The sequence below is a fragment of the Cryptomeria japonica genome, chromosome 5 (genome assembly GCF_030272615.1).
Source record: "Cryptomeria japonica chromosome 5, Sugi_1.0, whole genome shotgun sequence".
Classification (NCBI taxonomy): domain Eukaryota; kingdom Viridiplantae; phylum Streptophyta; class Pinopsida; order Cupressales; family Cupressaceae; genus Cryptomeria; species Cryptomeria japonica.
Window position 1 is genome coordinate 458,102,057 of NC_081409.1, and position 22,649 is coordinate 458,124,705.

The following is a 22,649-nucleotide window of genomic DNA, read 5'->3' on the forward strand; positions in this document are numbered from 1 at the left end:
GTTATTGCTAGCTCGTAGGCTCTTTGTCGTCAAGTCAGTTTAAGTCGCGAGCTTGCGAGTACTGGGAGATTTTAGTTGTCGCTACCTTGCAAGATGTTTTGTACTTGACCATTTTATGTTGCTAGGTTGTGACTGGGTGTGATTTTATGTTATTGCAAGGTTGCGAGGTGTTCGTGGTTAAGTAATTTTAATTTTTGATCATGCGATGTGGTTGGTATCGGAGCTTAGTTGGTTTGGTCTCTTGCTTGCAGGTTTTGAAGTTGTTTAGCATTTTATGTTGCAATCTGGCAACAGGTAAGTTTTGGTCTGATTTTGTGGTCATCTCATGCTCACGGGTTCGTAAGTCTTAACTCAAAAAGTATTGGGAGCAAGCAATGGCGGTTAAATGTCTTGTTGTCGTGTGCTTGCAAGGGTTTAAGTCAAGTTAAATTTTGAGTTGCGAGCTTGTGATGAAATCAGTTGTTTTGTTATATTTCTAGTGGTCGCCAGCTCGCAGGTAAAGAAAGAATATTCCAAATGTTGTTGCGAGGTTACGAATGAAAGGCTTGATGAAGATCAGTAGTTGTCGCTCACTCGGTATATTCTTTGAGGATTTGTAAAAGGGGTTGCGAGCTCGTGATTAAGAGGATTTGGTAGTGTCATGCTCTATGAAGTGTACTCGTACCTGCAACCACAATGCACTCAATAAATCATTATAAGCAATAGTTAGTAAATTGAAACAATTAAAGACAAAACCATAGCTAATTGACTTATTGCCTCCTAGGAAACGCGAGTATGAAAAATACTCTTAAATCTGATTATGCATACTCCAGTGACTTGACTACACTTTGATGGAGGATTTGAATGGTGAAAATTCATGATCTAGCAAGAATAGCATGATTAAGATATATAAGTTCATGATTATTCTAGAAAATGAACTAAGATTAAGATACAATTAAGCTAAGATTAAGCATGATAACATTGCTAAAGAATGATAAACTAGAAGCTAGATGCCTATAATAACAATGCATAAGATGAGAATGAGATGGGATCCATATTGCTCAAAATGAGGTCTATTTATAGGATTTTCCAAGGCTAGGGGTGATGTGGCAAGAATCAATGGTCAAGATTGATCTGAAGATATCAATGGTTAAATTGGAGGAGGATGGCAAAGGGGGTTGGATTAAAGGGAACATTTCTCATCTCTATGGTGACAAGTGTCAAGAGGCTTCTAGAAGGTTTGGATGAAAGGGAACACTTAGTGACAAGTGTCACAAGGTTATAGAAGATGTTGGATGAAAGGGGACATGGTGGTAGGTAGAATGGGTTAAGTTTAGGAATGGTTAGGTTTAGGAGTGGTAGAAGTTAGGAGAATTTGAATTTTAAAATTCAAATAATAGGAAAAGGATAATTAATCTCAACAACTCATGAATTTGTTTTAATTAATTAAAGGATTTAGAAGAAATGAATTTGATGGGGGGAATTAAATAATTTGAATTAATTAATTAAAGGGGTGAAATGAACCTATTAAATAAATCCTTAGATTTATTAATAAGTAGATAAAAGGGGAAATTTAATCAAATTGCTTAATGAATTCAATTAAATTGGGAAGGAGGATTAATTAAATAATTGCTTATTTAATTAATTATATTCAGACCATTTTTAGGTGTATACATTTTTCCCCTCTTTGAAGCGAGGTGTGATGACGCGTTGATTCAAAGAATAATCTCATTTTGATGATGATATTGGTTTGATAGGATGCCCCAGCTCTTGATTGTTGAATTCCAGTATGATGATGCCCCCTCGGGAGATCAATTGAGATAATTGATCTTTGGAGTTTTTGCGAGATTGATGTCCTGATAGATTTGATTTAATTTCTGTAACTATGGTTGATGAAAATGCGAGTTCTTCGATTAGCTTGATTTCTTAGATTGATAAGATTGAAAAATCTTGATCGATTAGATTGATAAGATTGAGATTCAGTCTGGTTTCAGGAAGGATTCATCCTGTATAAGACAACGATGATCAAAGAATCTGGTTTCAGGAAGGATACATCCTGTATAAGACATGAATCAGAATCAGATCGTCTAGTTTCAGGAAGGATATATCCTGTGTAAGACATGATCAGAATCGATTAGGTTTGATTGATTGATTTGATTTGATAAGTTTGATTAGATAAAGAACTGACAGTTTGTTGATAGCAAGTTGTAGAAATATGTGGATATGCTAATGTTGATTCTGTTGAGAGAGATAGCATAAGATTTGGGCTAGGTTGATGATATCATGAGAGAGATATGAGTCATTATTTTGATTGTGTATATACTTGTGATGATACTTTGATGATTCCTGCGATAGATTTAACCTTGGATAAAAGGAGCCTTTATGATCCCATGCAAGAATGAAATGCAAGCTAAAATGCAATGAAAATGCAAAGGAATGACCGGACCAGTCACTGGATTATTTTGTGTTTTTGTCATCATTGAGCTTTTTGAAATATGGGAAGTGAGTGCAAACATCAATGGTATAATTAAACCATGATGACCTGACCACACTTCCTGGATTTTGATATAGCAAGTTAGCACAAGCATTGAGGTATAATTGAACTAAGATGACCTAAGTGTTGCTTGCATAAAACAGGCAATATTAATCATTTCAATACTCAAATTAAAAATTTCTTCAATGATATTCTGATGATCATGTCCCGAGACAAATTTGCACATATTAATGATTAATTTTCAGACAGCAAACAAGAAAAATATCATGTTTCTTCCTTGTTCCTCTAGTCAATGACATCCTGGAGTCACTCAGAAATCATGATAGCTAAAAGCAATATAGAAAAGTTGAACAATCATGTTAAAATCATTATCCAAAAAAGATATTATCCATTGAAAAGTGTGTGATGTGCTTAGATTGACTTTGTGATAGCCTTATAGTTGATAGTTTGATCTTGTGTTCAATGTTGGATGTGTCTCAGTTTTTCGCTTGATAAGAGTTGTCTAACTGTTTGTTCTACATGTTTGATTAAGCTCAAAATTGATCCAAAGTTTTGCCCCCAGCTAAGTGTAGGATTTTGCCCCAATCTTAGAAACAAAGTTGTTATAATATATCCAATGATCCAAAACATGGCAAGAAGCCACCTGGGATGTTTGTGTATGTACAAATGCTTATGATGGATATGGACAGTGCATGCAAGCAGGAAAAATGCATGAACTAATAGATGGAAGAGCCAGCCGACAGATAGCGCATGTTTGCCAGGTTTTCACCATCTGTTTTTATTGCACTTTTTCTGATATTTTATTTTATTTTCTTTTTCTTTTTCACTTTTTAAGATTTTTCTGATTTTTCAGTGTTTTTGATTTTTTCTGATTTTTCCGTGTTTTTGATTTTTTCTGATTTTTCAGACATAGAACTTTTTTAAATGCATGCTATTGATAGGTTCCTCGAGTTCATCGTCATCTTGTGTTGATAATTGATATGCTTCTAACCCAAATACTATTGTGACCACAAATGGACCCAACCAATTTGGTTCAAAATTTATTTTCTTTTCTCGATTTGCCTGGTTGCGTGGATTTTCCTTTAGCACTAGTTCTCCAACTTGAAAGATTTGTGGTTTGACCTTATGATTATAGCTCCAAAACATTATTTGTTGATATACCTTTAGATGATCAAAGGCATTGTGTCTGCGTTCATGGATCAGTTCTAACTCTTGTAGTCTACATACTCTTTGTTCTTCATCTGGGATGAGACCTTTTAGTGATACACGTAGAGAGGGTATCTCTACTTTGATTGGCAATATGGCTTCTGATCCGTATACAAGAGAGAAAGGTGTGGCACCTGTCGGTGTACAGATACTAGTGCGGTAGGCCCATAGAGCAGGGCTTAGTTGGATATGCCAATCTTTCCCGGCATCATTCACTATCTTTTTAAGGATTTTAAAAATAGTTTTGTTAGATGCTTCTTCTTGCCCATTTCCCTATGGATAATATGGTGTGGAGAATTAGTATTAGATTTTGAACTTCTCACATAGCTCTTGTACATCCTAATTCTTGAATGGTCACCCATTATCAGTGATAATGGTCATTGGTATTCCATAGCAACAAATGATGTAATTCAAGATAAATGCAGCAATTTATTTTCATGTGATGTTTATGAGAGGTACTGCTTCAATCCATTTTGTAAAATATTCAGTAGCTACAAGAATGAATTTGTGTCCATTAGATGAGGAAGGATTTATCTTTCCTACTAGATCAAGTCCCCATTGACAAAAAGGCCAAGATGTTGCTAGAGCATAAAGTTCTTGTGTTGGTGCATGGATCAAGCTCCCATGGATCTGACATTGTTTGCATGTTCTTGTTATCTTAAAATAATCTTGTTCCATACTTGACCAATAGTAGCCCAAGCATATGAGTTTTTTTGAAAGGGTAAGACCACTTGAATGAGTGCCACAAATGTCATTATGGACTTCATGTAAGGCCTTCTCTAATTCTTCTTGTTCGAGACATCTTAAGAGAGTACCATCTAGACCTCGTTTAAACAGGGTATCTGTGACGAGAGTAAAATGGGAGGATTGGCAAATAAAGTTTCTCTTTTGGTTCTTTGATAAGTCTGGAGGTAAGATTTTATCTTTCAAGTACATGTAAGTTTGACCATAGTGGGAGGAATCATGTCCAATAAGTTGGAAGTTGGTTTGGGAATCAGGACAATTATAGGCGGGATGAAACAATTCTTCAACCAGGAGTTCATAACACTGTTGATTTTCCTGTGTCTGCAATAGAGAAGCAAGTGTAGCCATGGTGTCTGCTACTTTGTTGTCATTTCTTGGAATCTGTTCAAAAGTTATTTCTACAAAGTACTTCTTGAAATCATCCAGTATCTTTTAATAAGGCATGAGTTTGTCATCTTTTATTTGATATTCATCATTGAATTGATTAATGATGAGCTGAGAGTCTCCAAAGACCTAAAGTTGTTTAATGTTCCATTCTACAACTATTTTGATACATGTTACCAATTCTTCATACTCTGCTATATTGTTTTTACATGGAAAGCTTAATTTGTATGCTTTCAAGATTGTATGCCCTTGTGGTGTGATGAATAGAATTCCTACTCCTAATCTGTGTTATATATATGAACCATCAAAGTATAGTTGCCATGATTTTGTTGTAACTGTTAAGATATCAGCATCAGGAAATTCAATCTGTAAAGGATGGTCATCTTGAAGTGGTGTCTCTGCTAGTTGATATGTGATGACTTGTCCCTTGATATCTTTTCTTTCAACATATTTGATATCAAACTCGCTTAGAATCATGATCCATTTCACTAGTCATCCTGTCAATGTGGCTTTGCTGAGCAAATACTTCAGAGGATCGTTTTTATCTATCAACTTGATGGAGTGAGATAGTAGATAGTGTCATAGTTTTTGAGAAGCAAAAACTACTGCCAAGCATGCTTTTTCTGTTGATGAATAGTTGACCTCATATCCTACTAGTGCTTTGCTGATGTAGTAGATGGCTCATTCTTTTCCTTCCTTATCTTCTTGTGTGAGAAAAACTCCCAATGATGCTTTGGTAGTTGATACATAGAGTAATAATGGCTTTCCTGGAATTGGTGACATTAGCATAGGTGGTTGCATGAGATATGCCTTGATCTTGTTGAATGCTTCTTCACATTGATGGTCCCATTTGAAATTAACATGTTTGTGCAATAGGTGAGTAAATGGTTGACATTTATCTGCTAATTGAGCAACAAATATTTTGATTGACTGGAGTCTTCTTTCTGGTGATCTTAGTTGACTGATATTCTTGGGAGATGCCATTTCCATGATTTCTTTAACCTTAGCTGGATCTACTTCGATTCCTCTTGCTAAAACAATGTATCCCAATAGCTTTCCTGAAGTAACACCAAAGGCACTTTTCTTAGGGTTTAGCCTTAGCTTGTATTGTTCTAACCTATCAAAGATCTTTTCTAGTATCTCTATATGTTCTTCTCTATTGTATGATCTAGCTAATATGTCATCCACATAGTCTTCCATGAATGTATGCATCATGTCATGAAATATAGTTGTCATAGCTCTTTGATATGTAGCACATGCATTCTTTAATCTAAAAGGCATGACGTTCCAGCAGAAAGTACCCCATGGGCATGTAAAAGTTGTCTTTTCTTGATCTTTAGGTGCTATTTTGATCTAATTGTATCCAGAGAAACCATCCATTAGAGAAAACATGGAGTGTCTAGCAGTTAAATCTACAATGATGTCAATGTTAGGCAAAGGAAAATCATCCTTTGGACATGCGTTATTAAGATCTCTGAAGTCTGTTCATATTTTGATGCTTTTATCTGGTTTTGAAATAGGAATGATGTTGGATACCCATTGAGGATATGCTACAGGTCTGATGAATCTGACATCTAGTAATTTCTTTAGTTCTTCTTTGACTAGGAGAGAGATATGCGGATGCATTTTCCTTAACTTTTGTTTAACTGGTTTAGTTCCTGGGCTAACATTTAAGTGATGCATAATAAGCTCTGGATCTAACCCTGGCATGTCTGCATATGACCAGGTAAAATTGATTTTCTATTTTTTGAAGAATTCCACATATTGTTGCATTTCTACCTCTGATAAAGATGTTGCTGGATGAAGAATCTTTGGTTGTGTTGTTGTGCCAATGTTAACTGTCTCTATTGGTTAGATCAAAATGGATGACCTTTCTTGATAATGCTTAGGTAAAGTGTCAAATCTCCCATCTTCTGGTGCCTCAAGGAGGTTTTCACCGTTAGATGTGTCCTTTCTTTTTACTTTTTCCTGGTCTAATGTTGCCAAGAAATGGTTTTCAGCATTAGACCTGATATTGTTTTCTTTATTTTCACTTTTGCGACTAGGAGATTTGGCACCCACTTGACTGGAAGATGTGTTGCTGAAATTCCTGGTGAGAGTTGTTACAGGTTCGATTGTGTTAAGATATACAGATATGGCATGGTCATTAGGAAAGGTATCGATAGCAGTATGTCCTTCATTTTCCCAATCAATAAGCTCGGGGTGGATTAGAGGTAGGGGATCTTCAGGTTGGTATGTTTCAAGGGTTTCAAGGGTTATGATGGAGGTATCAAAGTTTTCAATATGTGTGTCAATGTCTAAAATGTTACTCTCATTAGAATGACCTCACGTAAGAAGTTCCTGATCGTCCTTGGTTAAGTCCAAGTTAGCCAAATGTGATTCTAATTCAAGTGAACTAGTTCCTGACGTTTGTCCTGCATACGTGTGAACTATATCGACTTCTATATCTCCTTCAAAGCATTTTTCTTCAATTGATTCTTCAGAATGATATGAATCCCATTCCCATTCATTAGAATCTATATCACTTGCAGCTTGTAGTCTACATATTTGGTCGTATAACATTTCTTCCACTTTTATGGCTATACTTTTTCTTCTTTCATATTCAACCTCATCAGGACTGAGATTGAGTTTTGCCAACTTTTCTATGATTTCTTCTAAACTTATATTAGCTTCTTTCTTGTTTTGATTGAGATTTAATGCTACTTGACAGATGTTTTTAGTGTGTTTCTCTTGTTGATTTGAAGCTTTCTTCTTTTTCCATTTTGTGTTTGCTTGTGCTTGTTGCTTAAGTGATTTTTCTTCCCTTTCAATTGCCAGTTGTTCTTGTCTGTTTTCATATTCCTCTTGTTGTTGACTAAAAGATGTGTCTTCCGGTATAGTGACTTGTCCATACCCTAAACCTACTTTGTCTGTAGTCTGTTGAGTATGAGGCTGAATAGGTTCTGAGATACCTTCCTTTCTTTTTACTATAGGGCCTATCCCAGTGTATCCCATCCTTCGAAGAATGTTGAATCCTTTTCCATATTTTTCTATAGGTATTCTGACATTGTTGACCTTTTGTTAAATTTCTTCATCTTTGTGTAGCCATTGCAATACATCTTTGTCTTATGTTTCCTCTGATAAGGTTCCAGCACTAATAAATGATCCATCAAATATCGGAAGATGTTTCACAGTTGTTTAGCGCTTGATGGTTTTCCCAAGGATTTAGGAGAAAGTGGTAATTGTGATATTGAGTATTCTCCGGTCCCTCGATCTCTTAGTTGTATTTGTTTTTCCATACTTGATAGAATAGAGGCGAATGATTTTTCCTTGGATTGTGTGCTCGAAGATGTTACCTCCCTATTATGTGGAACAATTACTTGACCCATTTTTAGATTGCTGCAATATTGGAATGGATTTGCATCTACAGATATTGTGATTTCTTGTCCTTCATAGGGAAATTTTACACATTGATGATAGGTTGATGGGATAGCTTGCAAGTCATGTATCCATGGTCTCCCTAGGAGCACATTATATGATAGGTCCAAGTCTAGAACTTGGCATGCTATGTCTTTTTGTAGAGGTACCACTCTGATTGGTAGTATCACAATTCCCTTGGAGGAACGTTCTTCTTCATCATAGGTTTTTATAGTGATCCTTTTCCATACATCCACTACATCTTCTAAATGTCTTAAGGCACAAACCAGACTTAATGAGCAAATATTTAGGCTAGATCCACCATCTATTAGAACACACTTGACTCGTGTTTTGTGAATAAGGACTTCAATATGCAAGGGAGTGTTGTGAGGGTGTTGCAGGGACATGTCATCTTTGTCAGTGAATGATAAGCAATGAGGGGTTGTGAGGGGTCCCACCATGGTTTGGAATTGATCAATATCAAGATCTTTGGATACTATGGTATCTACTAATGCTCGTTCAAGAATTTCCTTGTGTGCGGGTGAAAGTTTTAAAAGTTGCAAGATTGATATTTGTGTGGGTGTTTGTCTGTAATTGTTCCACTAGATTGTATTGTTTTTTTGTAATGGATGATGTGTTTATTGTAGGACCCGGCAAAACAACTTTGGATTTGCTTCTTGTGATAGCCTGAGCATGTTCTTGATTTTGTTTTTCTTTGACTACAATCACATTCACTATGTTGTCATATGTATGAGCGTAGTTTACCTTTTCTTTACCCTTACCATTGTTTGTTGTTGATGACTCACCTTTCTCATAGTTTGGAAGCAGAGTTTTAAAGGTGGTATGAGATTCATTTGTTGTATGTCCATCTATAGTTATTACATCATTATCAATTAAGTCTTGTATGACATGTTTCAACTTTTGACAATTATCTATGAGATGCCCTTTGTTTTGATGGAAATTACAATACTGATTATCGTTCCACCAAGGTGGTTTGATTTAAGGTTCGTAGTTCCTTTCTTCTGGTAAAGTGATCGATTTGTTTGCAAGAAGTGTCTTTAGTGTTGATCCAAGGGGTTCACCAATGTTTGTGAATTGTCTTCGAAAGAAATTTTTGATAGTTACTCTTTGGTGATTGTTGTTTTGTTGTGTTGTTGTTGAGTGAGTAGATAAATTGAAAATTGGTTACTTTGGTTTCACATTGTTGTTATCTACTATACTATCATTGATGACATTTAGATTTTTATTCCAAAACTTTGGTTTATCATTGTGATTGTTGTTGTTAGGTGGATGGACTCCTTCTTTGTATATTTTCAACTCACCTTTCTTTATCATATCTTCCTCCATTCTAATTCCATTATCAACCATTTTTCCAAAGCTTTGATTTCCTTGCATTTTTAAGTAATAACTCATTTGATCATTTAAGTTGTCAATGAATATGTCCATTTTTCATACTCTGGCACTGTACGAGGATACCGCGATGCTAAGCATCTCCATCATTGTAAGAATGTCATGAAGGGTTCTCCACTTTTTTGTTTAGTGTTACATAGGTCCAGCATTGTTACTTCATGTTGTATGTTGTAGGAGTATTGTGAAACAAACTTATCCACCAACTCTAAAAATGATCTGATTCCCAGTGTAAGTTTGGAGAACCATTCCATAGTTAGTCCAATTAAACTTTTTGGAAATAATCTCATTATGTAGGTATCCTCGTGTGCAAACTCCATACTCATTGTGCAAAATTCATGTATATGATCTTGAGGGTCAGTGCTTCCATCATATTTTTCATATCTTGGAGTTTCAAAACCTATAGGAAATGGTATCATGTTTAGATTTCTATCGAAAGGATAAGGATTGATTTCTTGAAGTGAGTATCGTCTAACATTTCCTCTTTACATCTCTTGAATTTGTGTTTGCATTGCTTACAGTTGTTGTGTGTGAGTCATGATAGGATTATCAACATGATTTTTTCTTGCATGACCATGATTTTGCATTCTAGGAGGATTGGGATCTCTTCTTGTTTCATCTCTAGGTCTTCTTGTATCCTAATTGAATTGAATATTATTTAGGATTTCTACATCATCTCTTCTAGGTATGACAGTTTCTTCATTGGTCCTGGTGGTATTGGGAATTGATGTGTCGTTCATGTGGAGACCAAAGATGTCCTCATATTGTTCATTATTAGGGGGAGGTTCATTTTTCTTTTGTGTCAATTTATTCACATGAAAATCTAGGGGAAGTGTAGCACCAGATTTGGCTAGCATTAGAAAGTATTTTTCTTTTTCTTCCTCCAACAATCTCTACATAAATTTGTCAAATTGGGGATCTTTCTTGATGTCTCTGATGTTTTGTTCTGTTATTTCTCCTTCAACGTGTATTTCATCTTCATGTTCCATGATTATATGTTCTTTGATTGTTTCCAATGTTTTGATTTCAGTCTCTGTGATCCTTTGTTTCTGAGCTCTAGTTAGAATGGGCATACACATATGTTATTTTGCTTAGGATTAGATTGTCCAAAAGGTTGTTTTGGGTAAGGGATCAATAGTCAATTTCAAGGCAATAAAGTGATATGACATTAAAAGAGAATTCAAGTGTTTAAAAGTTAGCAAGTTTTTTGATCTTCGATTTAGGAGTGCAATGTTGATGATTTGATAAGAACCAGGTCCAGTAGGAACGATATATCTTACGATGTGGCAAAAAGTTATCCTGACCAAACATTTCAGTTTTGTGATAAAGGATGATTGATCCTGATGAGAAACTATGTTTGAGTGATCAGTTTATCAAAGAGGGTGATAATGCACTTTGAGATGTTTAGATTTTGAACTTGTTGGTGGTGAGCACTTTGAAAATATTGGGGTGTTTATCTTCTAGAGTCTGATTTTGATGTATGATAACTTGACCAAGCAAACCAAGCAGACAATCTAAGCACGGATTGACAGATAACAGATGTTTATGTTTACTGCAAATTGATCAGGCAGAAATGATAAATCTAAAACAGGCATGCAAGACACAGCTTTGGACTGATAGATGTAGAGTTTCATACGACATAAGATTCAGCTTAGGATGACACAAGATACAGAGCCATACGACAGAATAGAGTTTTTCATATAAACAACAGCAACTTGTATGACATGGGATTATAGACCATACGACAAAATAGATGACTCGTACGACACAGGATAACAGATAGTACGACAAATGATTTTATGTAAGTTAACTTGACTGATAGAGATTATGACTCATGCTATAGAGAATTAAAGCTCATACGACAGGTTGCAAAGAATGGTAAAAAGTTTTTATTTTCATGATTTTGATCTTTGAATTCTGATGATGTTTTGCTAATGTTTTCCAATTTTTAGGTGTCTGATTTTCTCATTTAGGGATGAATACATAGCAAACACATGATTTGATAAATGACTCTAATCAAGCTAAACCCTAAGAAAGTTGGCTGAGAATGAAAACCTTTGCTTGCTGACTTAGGTACACACCCAATAGCTAATCAGAATACGGTCGCTGAGTCTCATACAATCGATTCTCAACACTGTATTATTCGACTCCAAATGCTAATGGGGGCATGATATGGCAAGTGTCTTGGGAGAGTTACTATCTCTCTTGCACAAAGATTATCACCCTTTTGGAGGTGAATTGGGTAGCTTCTATTTTAACCGGAACTAGTAAGGGATCTGTTCGGCGGGTCGGGGTATAAACTCAACTAAGAGGTCTCCCAGCCTTGAAAACCAAGGTTTGATATACCTGAAGGTACGGAGGAGAGCTATTCCCTATTGGTATTTTGGTATGGTTTTATCATTGATGTCAGCACCTACTAAAACACTAGCACTTTGGAGATCTAGCAGCATTCACCGGCAAGCAAGTAACTATTGCACAGTTACTGGTATATGGTTCACCGGCAGGATATAATAATCATCGGCACTTGGAATGATATGGAAGACACTTGGTAATATCGAAGACATCATGTGGACATCTTATCTTAATGAATTAATCATTGGTATATTCATATTTGCATATTTGCTTTTACCGACAAATAGGTCCAGGGTTATCTAGGGTTACACCAGCAGTTTTATCTTTTCTAGATCAACATGGCACGCTATGGAGATGATTAATTATTGTTGTAAATGCATTAAGCCAACATGTTCAATCAGTTATTGCATCAGATATTATATTGTTTGTAAAATGTTTTTTATTGTAATATCTTGTAGAGCCAACCTACTAAAATTGGTCTTAGGTTATGGTATAAATGTAAGATCTTATTTGTAAGATCAAGTGTGGAATGCGAAAAAAAATTGTGTGAAGGTATATGCGAGATTAAGCAGTGCAATACATGCAGACATTATTTGAAGGTGAAGCTAGGTTTTTGTGAAAGCATATCAGCATTACACCAGTACTGAATCCAGCATATGAAGATGCTATTTTGTGCAGTACATTCTTATTGGATTTAACCATCCAACTGTAGTCAATGTGACTCCCATTTTGTGATTGAGCAGTGAGCTCTAGGCTGTTGGCCTTTCTACATGTGCAAACCCCATTTATGTGCACTTACTATCTATAGTAGTATCATCTGATTGTGGGTAAGGTTTCCCACCATGGTTTTTACCCTTACAGGGTTTCCACATACAAATATTGGTGCCATGTGTTGTGGTTGACTTTGTGTTTATGTTTCATGCATTAATCTTTACCGATATAACAATTAACTGTTAAAATTGTCTACCGACATACTTAACTGGTTTACTAGTATTAAGCATTAAGTTGCTTGAGTTGTTTTTGGTTTGAATTTATTTAACAACTGATTCACCCCCCCTCTCAGTTGTCTCTGGGACCTAACATTCTCAAGCATTGTCGTTGCTTTGATTTTCATCAAAAACACATTTATTTTATAGTGGGTTGGACTACTTGGCATTAGTCATTCACACTTAGGTCATCCCCCTCTCACCGGCCTTAAGGGCTAAGAATTAATAACTCCTCGGGAGGGCAGGCCTGCTAAAGAGATGCACTAATGAAAGCAAAAGATGAGTCTATCTTTCTGATTACCTAAGAAAGGTGAGAGCATACTCACCTATCATCAAAGACACACAAGACATGATAGTTCATTTCTTTAAGCCCAAATTGAAATGTGCCTAAAAATCTTAAAGAATACACAAAGTTTAGTCGGATTCATAGGCTACCTGCAAAATAGATCCATCAATAGTCATGATTGTGTTTTGAATTTGTCTTTGACAAGCGTATCTTTGACAAGCGTCCTATAGAAAAGAGTTAGGCTGCAAAAATCTCATAAACAGAACAGGGTTAGCATTAGGAAATCTCGGATTTAAAATCAAAAAAACCCTAAAATACAGTCTATAAAAAATCACAAAGCCAGAGACTCGTACGACATAGATTTCTAGTTAGTACGACATAACGTTAGATTTTGTATAGTATCCAAAATAGGCTCGTATGACACAGGATCAGCCTAGTACGAGTAAAGAATTTGCAAGAAATAGACTCGTACGACACATATTTAGACCAAGTATGAGTAAAGAATTTGCAACATAAAAGATTGCACGACGTAGAATTATAGCTAGTACGAGTCAGGATGAGGTGTCATCCTAGATTGAAAGGAAGTTCGTATGATCTAAAAAAGGAATATTTGAACCAGAGCCGGACAAAGATGAAGTTTGCTAAAGATTAAGAGGTCAAAAGTGATGATTTCGACCCCACTGTGGATGCCAAAATGTCATGCTATGTGAAGTGTACCTATACCTGCAACCACAATGCACTCAATAAATCATTATAAGCAATGGTTAGTAAATTGAAACAATGAAAGACAAAACCATAGCTAATCGACTTATTGCCTACTAGTAAATGCGAGTATGAAAAATGCTCTCAGATCTGATTATGCATACTCCAGTGACTTGACTACACTTAGATGGAAGATTTGAATGGTGAAAATGCATGATCTAGCAAGAATAGCATGATTAAGCTATATGAGTTCATGATTATTCTAGAAAATTAACTAAGATTAAGATGCAGTTAAGCTAAGATTAAGCATGATAACATTGCTAAAGAATGATAAACTAGAAGCTAGATGCCTATAATAACAATGCATAAGATGAGAATGAGATGGGATCCATATTGCTCAAAATGAGGTCTATTTATAGGATTTTCCAAGGCTAGGGGTGATGTGGCAAGAATCAATGGTCAAGATTGATCTGAAGATATCAATGGTTAAATTGGAGGAGGATGGCAAAGGGGGTTGGATTAAAGGGAACATCTGTCATCTCTATGGTGACAAGTGTCAAGAGGCTTATAGAAGGTTTGGATGAAAGGGAACACTTAGTGACAAGTGTCACAAGGTTCTAGAAGATGTTGGATGAAAGGGGACATGGTGGTAGGTAGAATGGGTTAAGTTTAGGAGTGGTAGAAGTTAGGAGAATTTGAATTTAAAAATTCAAATAATCGGAAAAGGATAATTAATCTCAACAACTCATGAATTTGTTTTAATTAAGTAAAGGATTTAGAAGAAATGAATTTGATGGGGGGAATTAATTAATTAAAGGGGTGAAATGAACCTATTAAATAAATCCTTAGATTTATTAATAAGTAGATGAAAGGGGAAATTTAATCAAATTTCATAGTGATGTCAATTAAATTGGGAAGGAGGATTAATCAAATAATTGCTTATTTAATTAATTATCTTCAAACCAGTTTTAGATGTATACAGGTAGCATTGTCGCTAACTCGTCGGTTACTTTCTAAATTGTTATAGCAGGTTGTGAGTGTGTGATTAAAGATGGGGAATGCCTTGGTCACTAGCTCATCAAGGAGATTGAAGGAAGTGCAGTTCATCATGCGAGATTGTGAGTTGTTGCCACATGCCTGAGTGACACTCCAAAAATTAACTGAGATAGAAAAGAGAAAAAGGGGTGCTAAGCAATCAGGGATTGACACGTGGACTTGTTTGTTGGGTTTTGTAAAAGTTTTGAATGACAATCAAATAGAAAGGCATGAATTAATTAGAGAAGTGACGACACTCAAATACCATAAATTGCATGATCAAGCCGAGATTTTATATAATTGCATTCTATCTTCGAGGTAATCTAGTGAATTGATCTCTGCAACAACGTTGGAGAATTCGGAGTGTTGGGTGTGGGAAAATTTCAGAAAATTGGTTAATTTTTTCTCCTGCAGCTAAAATGAGCAAGGCGACGAAAAGTGGAGGTTCCAAGCCCAAGGCCACTGAGGAAAAGAAGGATAGGAAATACAAAGAAGAATTTGTAGATTTGTTGCCAGGGACTTCCATTTCTTTGAATACAAATGAAATGGCATGGAAAGATTTATGGAGCCAATGCAGAAACCCGATCACGCTTTATATGTCTGGTACTGCTCTATTTCATTATTTTTGGAATAATAGGGTTAAGGGTATGCCAATGTCAAACCCTTGGGATTTAAATATGGTAAAGTTAATTGTGCCAGATGTGTATGTTGATGTGGATTTGATCAAAGAGTCAGCCAAATGCCATTCCCAAATATCTAGGGTAATCAAAAGAAAGAACCAGTCTGCCCTAGTTTCGATTAACAGAGCTAGCTTCGTTGAAGCTTTCCAAATTACTAGTGTTGCATGTACAGATATAGATTTGGAGCAGATCCCAAAGGCTTATGACAAATAAAAAGGTGTTATCAAGAAGCATGCAATGCCCAGATACATGCATGGGTGGTGTTAGTGAACAGATTTTTGCCTTTCTTCAAATTAAATTATTTTAAACTCCGTCGCCTTCTTTGAAAGATAAAGGTTCAACTTAACAATTGGGTAAGTGTGACATACACCACTTCCCTCTAAATTTTTGATAGGTATAGCTCCCTCCATTACTTATTCAGGGAATAATCTAATTAAACTAAACTGGTATGCTTTTAACACGAAAGCACATAAGGCTGCTTACTTCATTCTTAGATGAGAGGCTAATGGTTCACAAATATTTCAAAGAAAACTATTCTTCAAAAATGCTTCAACATGAACAATGGAGGTGATCGAAACAAAGTTCAGAAAACACCAATTCAGCACTTCATAAAAACAAGTAAGAAAAATAAAATCTCTTTCAAATGCATATCTTTTATAATCACATAGAAAGGAACTCCAGAATAATAACAACATTTACCATCAGAAAGGTGATCACAGTCGTTTAATCAGATTAATATTTGCAAAGAAATACCACTCCACGGATTCAAAACTCAAAGGTTTTCCTTCTCCAAAATGCCTATGATCTTTATATATATATGTATTTCATGCAACAAAGACACAACAATACACGTATAATTTCTTTCTAATTTCAGTTTTTGAGAAACTGGTGACTTCCTTCCAACAAAAAATGAACTTCTAAAAACAAAATCTAAGCAACTCATTCTAACCCCTTCACTATCTATCTTAATCTAATTTATAGTAGTCTTAAAGAACAAAGGAGGTCTCCCTTAAAACCTGACCTCCTTCGAAACAGTTATAAAAAACAACAGAGTATTTTAAGGATAGATGTCCCGAAGTCATTTGCAAGATTATGAAAAACACATAAAATAAAAAAAGAACATTATCATCATGCTACGCTTCTTCTCGATCGTCATCCTCTCCTCCACTTTTCTAGGCATCGTGGGTGGTTGCAAGTTCCTGAATTATAGAGTGGCTAGGATTTTTCATGGCATTGATCTTTGCTTTAGCAGCTTCTTTATCCCACCTTAGCTTCACCAATTTCTTGGCATGCTTAGGTAACTGATCATTACCGATAAATGTCATGGACTCAATTCGGGCGACTTGCGTTATATCTTCGGGAGTGAAATTTCCTTTGGCCTCAACTTTCTCTATGTGCAGCTTAAAAACCTTTATTGCATCCTACGTGTTTAGTCAACATATTCCCAGTTGCCAATCGTGGTCTGGATTAACCACTTTGTTGTCATTAACCAAGCTACACTGAAGATACCGAAGCTCATAAATAGAATCCCTAGCATCAGAAATCACAGACTTGAATGTGAGTACCCGCCACATTATAGTCTTCTTCAATACGAAGAGTTGGCACTCGTCTACCAACTTGATTGAGTTTTCTGCTAAAAATTTTGTGGCTCCGTACTCTTCTATCTTGGTGACCATGGGTAAGACATTTTCCCATTTATGCTCTTCTTTTTCCCATGGCACAATTTGATTCTGAATCTATACAATGAGGCTTTGCATTTTGTCGCATAACTTCCTAGAGCTTGTGATATACTTTTCACCATCTCCAATCACTCCTTCAATCCATTTCTCCATAGCCCCCGTGATGCTTTTGGCTCCCTGGACTTGACCCATCAGCTTCTTGTTCTCTAGCGTAGTAGGGTCAAAACTTTCTGAGGCATGTGATATGGGAAGTACTCCAAAGCAGTCAATACTATCAATGAATTGAGCAAGAATTTTGATATGCCGCTTCACCTCTCTTTTCTCCTATCCATCTTTTTCTAACCTAGTGAGCATCTTCTTAGCCGATACTTCGAAAAGGTGATTATCTGAATCCCTACTCATGTTCCCGAGCTCCACTTTGGTGATCTCAAAGTCCTCTGCATTAACCTCCTTATTCTCATCTTTGGGCTTATAAGAAGCAATCTCGGCAACCCACTTCCCAGTCTCTTCATTAGTATCCAATCTAGCAGTTGTTTTGAACTTCTTTTGTTTGGGACCCTTCTCCATGTACTTAACCACCATGTCCTGAATCGAGATGGTCACTAGAATGAAACTTCGTTTCTTGCTTACGGAAGTGGTTAGCCATTTAGGAGTTGCACTTGAACTAGTTGTTCCTCCGATCACCTTAGGGGGTGGCGTCATGGCTACAGTGACTGCGTGAGAATATATGGTGTTGACAATGGTGTTGTCAAGGTCCTCGACTTCAAAAATTTAAGCATCAATAATTTTGTCTCTTTCCTCCGTGTCTTTGACTTGGTCCATTTTCTTTTGTGCAGCACTCTGTGTCCTTGTATATCGAGGAGCAGAAAAGTCCAAAGCTAGATTGGGCTTGTGATTGGTGTAAGATGTCTTCTTATCTTTACCTACATGAACAGGCATAGAAGTAGGGTTAGAAAAATGTTTTGGGGAACGTAGAGCAGCCACACTACCTCTTGCAAGACCAATCTTGTTGCCTAGTTTCACTGCTCTTCTCTTGTTTACCCACTCTGTGGTTCTTTCAAAGACCCTCTTTGTTTTAAGTTGTATGTCATCCTCTTCTTCTACATCCCAATTAATGCAAGACATTTTGGGTTTGGCTTGGTCCAGGTATCCAGGTTCAACAAGCTCTAGATAATCCTCTTGGATTCTCCTTATATCAAGTTTCACCTGTAGTGAAACTGCCTGCTCCAAAACCATTCTCATGTTTTCTCTTTTGAACACTTCAAGCTCATCATTTCAATCTTCCCAGAAGTCCTCCTAGTGTGGGATTGGAAGGTGCAGCATCAAACCAAGACTCTGTGAGAAACCTTTATTGTCAAAGCCCTTTCTTTCATGATATAATGGAAAATTGAAGTTCTTCAAGTCGGCTCCAATGCTTAAGGCATCTGACATTGAACTACAAGATAAAATACTCAATTGAATAGGAAAATGATCCTCCCATTTATCTTTGGGTTTAGCCTTCTTAATTATGGTAGCCAACTGCCTACAGATTTCAGCAAGAACAAAACAATCTGTACAAAAACGAGGAAGTCTGAAAGGCTCTTCCTCAAAACCGCCTACTCTTATGTAACAAAAATGAGGAAACTGAACAAAGAAACTACCATATTTCTTCACTAATTCTTGTGCATCTTCATGTTACTATTTACTAAGTTGTCATTAATTTTATGTCCAAAGTCATGCTATATACTCTAGTCGGTTATTACTACTAAAATATTCAGTCAGTAAGCACAGAGCAGTCAGTTACAGAAGTTACAAGTCACAAAGTTTAGTATACACTGAGCTTTCTACCGAGTAACGTTCTATGACTACCAAGCAACAAAGATGGTATACCGAGTTCATACACACTGAGTAAAATGTGTTACCAGATTCATTGAACCTGGACACATATGTCGAAATGTGTTACAAGATCGAGGAACAAGGAACCGTTAACACATTGGAAATTGCACTTAAGATTTTATATGATTTGCAGAACATCTATCCAATGAAATAATTTTGTATGGTTATTCATTTAATGAATCATGTTTGTAAGATCGGAGCATGAACAAGATCACTGTTACAAGAGATCTATTTATACAGCATGAATTGAGGATCAAATATGTGTGTGAAGCAAGACATATGTGAAAAAGAAAAATCATGGGAAAGCACTGAGTGTTATGACTGTTACGATTGACAGAGATACATAGAGGTCACCAAGAAGGATTTTAGAGAACAGTCAAGGAACAGAGTAAACAGAAAGGTTTACCGAGTTCATTTATGATTTACCAAGGCATGCTATAAGCAAGGTAATTTCATTTTGAGCACATAGAATCTGCTATAACATTTTAGATGTGAAGTTGCAGATATTTTGTAAGATTTTGATTGTAATATTTTGAGTTGTAAGAGAAACCTTTAACAGGGTAAAAGACTCTAACAAAGTCTATAAATTGTAAAGCCTTTAACTAGGTGCAGCATTTAGAATAAGTGTTGTAAAATCCTTTAGCAAGGTAGATCTAAAGATCTTGATACTCCTAACAGGGTAAGCTATCAGAAATAGCTAAACATGTAGCTCTAACCGAGTAACCTTTATTATTGCAGTAGTGAAGTTGTGGGTGTCATCCCCACCACAGTTTTTCTCTCTAACAAGGAGTTTCTACATAACCAAAATATATGTGTTATGGAGTGAATCATGTATGATTGTTATTTATTTGTTTTAGCATTATATTATGTTTCAGCAATATTCAGTTTATGCTTAACAGTAAAGTTATTATTGAAGAAAAGATTTGAAGTACTGATTCACCCCTCCCCTCTCAGTACATTAGCTTTCCATATTGGGCCTAACAATTGGTATCAGAGCTTGAATCTTGGAAAAGGGTTTAATTGCCTAAAGAGAAAGATCTTATCAATGGAAGGCTACAAACAATCTCGGAGAATTGTCAATCTTCAAAATGAATTGGATCATGCTAATCAAGTGATTGCTGACATGCAGAAACAAATGCAAAGATCACTAAAAGTTAGAAGAAGATTGTCTGATAATTTGCAAGACTCTCAAGAGCTGGTGGAACAAATTGAGATATCATCTGAGAATAGTATATCTGAAGAGACTGAAGAAATGATTGGAGCATTGAAAGAAAATAACAAAGCACTAACTGATCAGCTAAAAGCAAAGAAAAGAGAACATGAACATTTCAGCACACAGATGACTGAAAATATTGATGCATTGAGGACAATCAAGGATAAATTAAGAGATATGGAAAGTGAAAAACAATAGCTAGAAGCATTGGTGTCTAAGAAGAATGATGAAATCACAAGGATGACTGGAATTCAACAAAATCTATCTGATCAATTGGGTTATGCACATCATGAAGCAAATCTAAAGGAAAATGAGAATCAAGCATTGAAACTTGAATTATCAAGATTGACCGATGAACTTGAAGCAAAAAAGAAGTCAAAAGAAACACTAAAGAAAAGTTATGAAGCATCAAGGATGTTGGATGAGCAACTAACTACAAGAAGACCCAACAAAGATGCAGGACTCAGTTACAAAGGAAAAGACTCTACTGAGAAGGGAATCCACACTACTGAGAGAGGAGAATCATCAAAACAAGCTGGAAACAAGAAGAACATCAAAGGAAATAAGCCTATTTGCAACTACTGTGGAAAACAAGGACATATTGCCAACATGTGCCAAATCAGAAAAGGTAAGCAACCAAATGTCACTAGGTCTAATGGTTATTGCTACAATTGCAATAAATATGATCACACATCTAACCAATGTAGGACAAAGTCTGCTAGCAATTATTAGAAGGCAAAATTCAAAGGGTTTTGTAAAAACTGCAATAGATATGGACACAGTACCGAGAAGTGTTGGTTTAAGCAGAAGAACTATATGTGGTCTACACACCAAGCAAATACTAGAGGCTACCAAACTTACACAGATCCTAACCGACAGTATACTGCAGTACCATGGGATTATAATACAAGGATATGGTGTGAATGTTGTGGAAGATATGGACATAGAAGTGCCAACTACTTTATAAGGTTTGGAATGAACAACCGAAGATCATGGAGAAATTCTGGTATGGCATGTTTTCATTGTCACAAAGTTGGACACTTGGCTAGAGATTGCAGAGATCAACCTAGAGGAGATATTGAAGAAATAAAAAGCAAATTCCAGATGATTTGGAAAAAGAAGGAAATTGTGTCAAATGAAGAAAGCACCTTACCTACTGAGTTAGGTGCATCTATTCCAAATTAATCAGTAAAGGTATGAAGGGACTGCATTCTCTCAAGGTTAAATCTTAATAGTTCTTATTTTATCATGTACTTAATTCAAAATCTGCATAGCTAAGATGCATTAGCAAGTTTGAAATTTTACCAAGTCTTTTGGAGCACTAGTCAAGTCGGTAAATGTAGGAAGCCTGTCAAGTCGGTAAATACAGGAAGTCTAGCTGCTCAGTAAAAGCAAAAAAAGGAAGGTAAATTGGTTTACTAGAACCGAGTGCATTTAATGTTTTCTGACCTAACTGCACGGAGCCTGATAAGGTAAAATGTGTACTTAAAGCTTTTGCATGATCATTTTACACTTACCAAGTTTTCAGAAAGTAGAGCAAAGCGATTCAAAGGTGTTCAAATCTCTTTCGAAGAAAAATTCGAGGTATTTATATCAATCACAACGCATTGTCAAGCAAGTTAACTGATCATATTAGTTGTGAATATCTGTTATATTTACTAAGTGGAAAGCGTCTGCTGGTTAAAAGTTTTCAAACCCTAAGGATCTTTCGTTTAGTGATTATCCAAATTTTGAAATGGCTCCTAAGATTCTGAAACCCAGTGTTGTTGAGAAGATTGAGAAGCCCTCACTGAAATACTCTCTACCTCCCAAAGTAGCATCTGAACCGGATGATAAAACTGCATTTTCACTCATTCTGGATGGGGTTTGATTAGTTGAGGATGTCAGATTCTTCACTAAGTGTCGTGTTGAGGAACTAGGTCACACAGAGATCAAGGACACATATGATGAATTGTGTACCAATGGAAAACTGGATAGCAAGTTTGAACATATTAAAATCAAGGGATTGACCGAAGCCCTAACCTACCCGTGAGTCTTCAAACCCCAATGGGTTAAATTTGTTTTGAGAAGAGTTCATGATGACTTTATGTGGTTAGAGGAGAAACCATTCAATATCACCAAGGAAATCATCCACTTGATCACCGGTTACCCTATTTTTTACCATGCCCGAGCTCAGAAAATGATTTCACAGAAAGAATTGATCACTTTAACCGGAGTTGAATCTGATTGCA